At 31.6% G+C, this 6,380-nt stretch overlaps 1 pseudogene; it reads left to right on the forward strand.

The window, feature by feature from the left end:
- The first annotated feature begins 398 nt into the window (after positions 1-398).
- On the forward strand, positions 399-1,561 carry LOC149241762 (dehydrodolichyl diphosphate synthase CPT3 pseudogene; annotated as a pseudogene).
- The last annotated feature ends 4,819 nt before the right edge of the window (positions 1,562-6,380 follow it).

Raw genomic sequence — 6,380 nt, forward strand, 5'->3', positions numbered from 1 at the left:
TCAGCCAAATAACTATTTCCAAAATTTTGTTAAATATTTTTAGTTTTTTGAAAATTAAAATTAATTGTTTCTTTTCCTAAGTTTGGTAGGACCTTCTCATTTTCGAAGTATTCACTCCATTTCCGAGGAGGGTAGCACAAGAATCAAACCCAAGATCTCTGATTCGGTGAGACTTCCAGCCATCGCCACTGGACCTACCCTTGCCGACAAAATTAATTGTTGCTTTTCAAAATACACTATAATAAAATTTAAATTGGATGATTGGATGAGTTTATTAGAACATATAAATTTTTATTAAAAAAGAACCATTTTTAAATATTACTTTTAGCAAAAAAGTTTTAGGTAACGCATGTAAATGGTAACATATATACAAAGAATGGTAGCTGGAGTAGAGGGTGCAGTCTTTATAAATGGTAGATGGTGCAGTCTTTATAAAAAGGCGTAGTGAAAGAAATTGCAGTGTTAGAGTTTCAAGATGGAAGTGGCCGCCCTGCGATCCATTGTTGCAAGAGGCATCGCCTCGAGTGCAAACGCGATATACGAAGTGTTAAGGAGATGGTTTATCTGGGTGATATGCGCTGGCCCCATTCCTAAACACGTAGCGATCATCATGGACGGCAATCGAAGATACGCAGCCCATCGTCAGATGGAGAAGACGAGCGGCCATCAATTCGGATACGAGACCCTCATGCATACCTTGAGGGATTGCTATGATTTAGGCATCAAATGCGTGAGCGTGTACGCATTCAGCATCGAGAATTTCAAGCGCTCGAAAGAGGAGGTCGCGACGCTGATGAATCTGATGCAGGAGAAGCTGGAAGCGCTGATAGAGAAGGAAAGCATGGTCACACAATATGGAATTCGCGTGCAGATACTGGGAGAGCTGAGCCTTCTTCCCGAGCGCGTCAGGAGAGGTGCAGAAAGAGCTATGGCTATGAGCCAAGGCAATGAGAAAGTGATTCTTAATATTTTCGCTCCTTACACTTCCACTCACGAAATCGTCAAAGCAGTAGAAAACGTCTGCCATGAAGCTGTGAGCAGGAGGATTGAAGTTCATGAAAAATACGAATTCGCTGACAATGGTTTTCACAGCCAAAGCAACGAAGATGGTGCAGCATCCGAAGAAATTGATGGGCTTCAATCATCAGTCACGGCAGAGGAAATTGAGCGTCATCTGTACACCACGAACTGTGGAGAGCCGCAGCTATTGATCCGAACATCTGGGGAGATAAGGCTCAGTAACTTTCTGTTATGGCAGTCTTCTTTCACGTTCCTCTGTGTGACACCCGTTCTGTGGCCAGAGTTCTCGTTCAGGCATTTGTTGAAGGCAATTCTGGACTATCAGAAAGCGTATCCTTTGATCCAGCAGAAGAGAAGACAGCTAGAAAGACTGATCTCGCGCAATGCATCAGTATAATGCGGGAGCATCGAACAGTACTGGTGCCGCCATAGTCGTTCTGTGTTTGCAGGTTTACCTGTCACGGCCTTGTTTAACTATTCTATGGGTTTTCTTAGTTGTTTATTCCTAAAAATAAATTAGTCTCTTCTCTGGGTTTTCTTAGCCTGTCACGGCCTTGTTTAACTATCTTATGGGTTTTCTTCTTAGTTTTTTCCTAAAATTAAATTTGTCTCTTCTATGGGTTTTCTTAGCCTGTCACTGCTTTGTTAAACTATTCTATGCGTTTTCTTAGTTGTTTTTTCCTAAAAATAAAATAGTCTCTTCCATGGATTTTCTTAGTCTGTCACTGTTTTGTGAAACTATTCTCTGGGTTTTCTTAGTTGTTTTTTCAAGAAAATAAATCAATCTCTTCTGTGGGTTTTTTTTATCTTTTTTCTATGAGTTTTCCTAAAAATAAATTATTCTCTTGTTTAGTGAGAAATCGCCAATAAGAAACCAATTTATAAAATCAATTTACAAATTTTAAATTAATAAAATATTATAATACTATTTATGAAATGCATTATTGCTAATCAATAAAACACAGATTTAGTTTATTTAGTTTATAATGTCTCCAAAAATAAATTATTCTCTTGCTTAGTGAGAGATTGCTGGTACCAAATTTTAAGTTAATAAAATATTACAATACCATTTATGAAATGCATTATTACTAGCCAACTAAACGTACAATAATATTTATCTAATGCATTTAGTTCATAGTGTCTCCAACCTAGATGGAGTATATAATAATCATTTTACTTAACTTGAAGGTTAATATATTTTTACTATTTTAGATTTAAAATGTTTTTAATTTCAATTTAATAATTCAATTCAACATTATTATTTTAATTTTTTTTACTACACATCAAAACATTTCATATAAATAAATAAATATATATTTATATATATATATATATTATAATTTTAACACAGATCTATTAAATTTGCAACAAAAAAAATTATTGAAATATAAATCCAAAAACTAAAACACATCAAATGCATTTTCACCTTCACCCAATTAACTCACCAATTAAATATCAATTTTTACTACTCTACCTTCAATCTTATAAAGTAAGTTATTTGTGTTTTTCAGAAGAGTACAAAATGTTTTTGTCTCGTACATAAAATAGCATAACCATCATAATTTTCATTGCCCCAACCTAATTTTTTTGAAGGAAACTATAAAAGTTCAATCATCCGTGACATGGTAACATAACCACCGCACAAACCAAACCAAAATTTTGACCATCCTGACATGGTAACATACCCACCGCACAAATAAACTGCTCCACTCCACTATTTTGTGCTGCAATTTAGATTCAATTCTGACGACATTATTGCGAATAATGCTACAACAACTATAACCAGAGTCATTATTGCCTACGGAATGGCGCACATTTCGAAAAATACGCGGTGACAAAAGACTGGTCTAGATTTTCAGCAAATTTTTATTAATGTTTTATATATTGTAATTATAAGGTTAAATTATGAAATCTGTAACATATTTTTATGTTAATTTTGTCTTGAAAATTTGGTTAGAATCACAAATAAATTATAAATTTTGGTCAACTGGGTAGGAAATTTTAGATTATCTCATTTATGTATTAAAAAACATATTTTAAAATATATTTTAATTAAAAAAAAACTTGTATCACATCCCAACAAAATAAACCAAAACTTAGAAATAAACTGCCCAGTGATAATGTTTAAACAGCTAGATATAACATAATGAGATTTAATTGTTCCCAAACACTTTTTCTCAAAAATATGTCTTCGATAAATGAATCTGACTGTGTTGTGATATTATCCACACAATTTATCAACGTATCATAAATCTCAGTCTGTGGCACTGGCGATTGCCATTCAAGCCTCTCCTTTCACCATGGACTCTCATTCAAATTTACTGAAAAATTAGCCAAAAAAAACCTTTTCTGTTTTCAACGTGGATTCCGATTAAATCCACCCAAAAATTCTGGGGAAATCTTAGTGCATAAACCATAGCATGATCGGTAGACTGTTTGGTGCAACTATTGGCTTTTTGTTACATCAAATTGACTACACTAATATATATTTGAAGATTAATATATATTTATCTTCACTTAGTATAATATGAGTGGTTAAGAGGGATCCAATTTTTGTTTAGTATAATTGTATTTTATGAATTTACATTATTTAAATATTTTGTATAGTTTTTAATATTTAATATTTTTAGATTTTAGAAAATTTTTATTTTAATTTATAGGAGGAAAATTTCAATTTTGATAATGGACAAATAATATTATACATCATATTAAGCTATAGAATAAGCTTCTAGACTCAATAATAATCCTATATATATATTTAACTTTAATTTATTTTTTGGTAAAACAAAGAAGAAGATACTAACAAAATATTGGATAAACATATATAAATGTATATATATATATATATATATATATATATATATATATATTCCATTATGTAAAAAAAAATGTGGGAGATCTAAAACAATAAGCAATTGCATGCTTAAACATTATATATATATATATATATATATATATATATATATATGGGGTAAATTTACCCCCTATATATATATATATATATATATATATATATATATATAGGGGGTAAATTTGAGGTATGGTATAGAGTTTGTATATATATATATATATATATGGGGTAAATTTGACGTATGGTATAGAGTTTGTGTTTGTGTTGTGCTGTAAAGAATTGGTAGTATGATGTTAATTTGGTAGTTGAGGTCTTTCTGAAATTGTCTTGAAATAACAAAACCCAATTATATTGCAAATTGGGTTAGGGTTGTGCTTGAGTGTTCAAGTTACCACATTTATACTTGTAGCTTCATTGCTCAATCTGAGAGTTATACATAAGCTAATGTTTATGGTTAAAAGAACTAGGTAAATCACTAAAAATATCTAATAGCCACAAGATTATCACTAAATTCTGACATCAACCTTTTATTTTTAGATTTTTCTTGGAAAATTAATTCCATAAATTCCATTTTAAAGGAAAGATTCTACTAACACTCAAGAGTTTCTATAAAAATCACTCTCATGTTTTCTATAAAAATCACTATTATTGGGTGGAATGTTGTTAATTTTAGTTTTATTTCTAGAAATTGCAACAGTTAATATGTTGTAATGTTAATGGAGAGAAAATTTAAAGGGCATAATTTTCTATGTGCATGTGTATGAGATTGGTCTATTTTGCTTTCACCATTTTTTATTTTAGATTTATTTTACTTGTTAAAATACTATAAGTGCTTTCATTCAATGACTTTGTAGTTAATAAATTTAGATCAATGAATTTACTAGGCAATAAATTGTCAGTAGCCGAGGTTAGTAAATTTAACATGGTTTTAGAACTTGCACTCTTGAAGGGAGGCCAATTTCAAGGTTTTGCACATATTAGCCAATAATGAATTGGTGGTCATTCTTCAAAGGGAAAGAGGGAGGACTTCCCAATCAAGGTTTGGGAGAAATTATTTTTTGTGAGTGTTTTAAAGGGCCAAAACATATATCCATAGTGATTTACAACATAGGAGGTCCATATGTGTTAGAATGTATGTGAATAATTGAGTAAATGTTGTTTCACCAATAATGTACAAAATAATTTTTTTTATCATTGTCAGGTGCAAAAATTGGTTAATGTATGCAAAATTAACAAAAGTGCACATAACCATTGTTGTTGTACGGTACACCTCATTTTTATTGTCTAGCACATCCATGGATTGTATGACAATTATGATAATAGACTCCACTTTATGATGTGCAAGCACATATGGTGATTTTTATCATAATTATACCCAAGAGATTCTAAAGTCACCAACATCAAGGTCACTAGTTTTTTTACTCGAGGGTTGTGCATAATCACTAATACAACACCAACAAGTACTAGATATTCTTAGGGAGAGATTTCAATCATATATATATTTAAAGTAAATGGTAAACATGTATGGTGTGTATTTGGGATAGTTGAAGTAAGTATTTGGAGAAGAGAATTTTTAATTTGAGTTTTCATGATAGATAAATCAAAGGCAACCCAATATTTAAGGAAATGTTTCCTCCTGACAACTTCTTTGACATCCAATGAACTATAAAGGTTGTTCATTTGGGATGTCCCTTGCTTCTATCTACTATAACTTGGGAATAACCAAGACATCTATTGGGAAATTATGTTCCTATATTAGTTCATTGTTATGATAAGCCTTCCTAATTGAAATAAGACGGTAATGACCTCTAATATAAGCAACAAGATGCAATAACTAAGTTGGAGTTGACTTAATATTTGCGTGTAAGGGTAAACATCAATATATGCATTAAAGCGCATGATAAGGCCCTCTTGATTTAATTTCATTTGCATACCTAGAGAACCCATGAGATAGGATAGACTAGAATCATGCGTGCCAGACTTTGGTCACAACTTCACACCTAGTATAGCTCTAGAGTGATTATAGAAATCACTAGTAAGGTCCATAGTCATATCCCTCAAATCATCATGAACAAATTGCATTGATGTGATGCCTACTCTTAAACAAGTCCTTGTGGCACAACACATATTCACTCCTTTGAAGCAATGGGCATTAAATTGTGAAAGTATTTTTTATCCAATCCCTAGACATGCCAACTGAACATTATAATTTTGATGTTGATGTTTACTTGTATGCATGCGACATGGAATTATGTCTTGTGAGTATAATGATTTTGGAGCGCTTCTCTTATCTTAATGTATTTCAAGCATATAAATAATTTCTAAAAAATTAAAAATAATCTCTTAACTTCTTAAGGTCAAACATGGCCATTTTCAATCTTAGTAGAAATTAATTATCATCATCATCACCATCACATCATAATCATATAAAAGTATCATGTGTGCCAAAATTTGGGCACAAAATTACACCTACTATAACTCTAGAGTGACTATATAAATCACCAGTAAG

This window comes from Pinus tabuliformis, chromosome 8 (genome assembly GCF_031772625.1).
Source record: "Pinus tabuliformis cultivar Carrire ecotype Pingquan chromosome 8, CPIR1, whole genome shotgun sequence".
Classification (NCBI taxonomy): Eukaryota; Viridiplantae; Streptophyta; class Pinopsida; order Pinales; family Pinaceae; genus Pinus; species Pinus tabuliformis.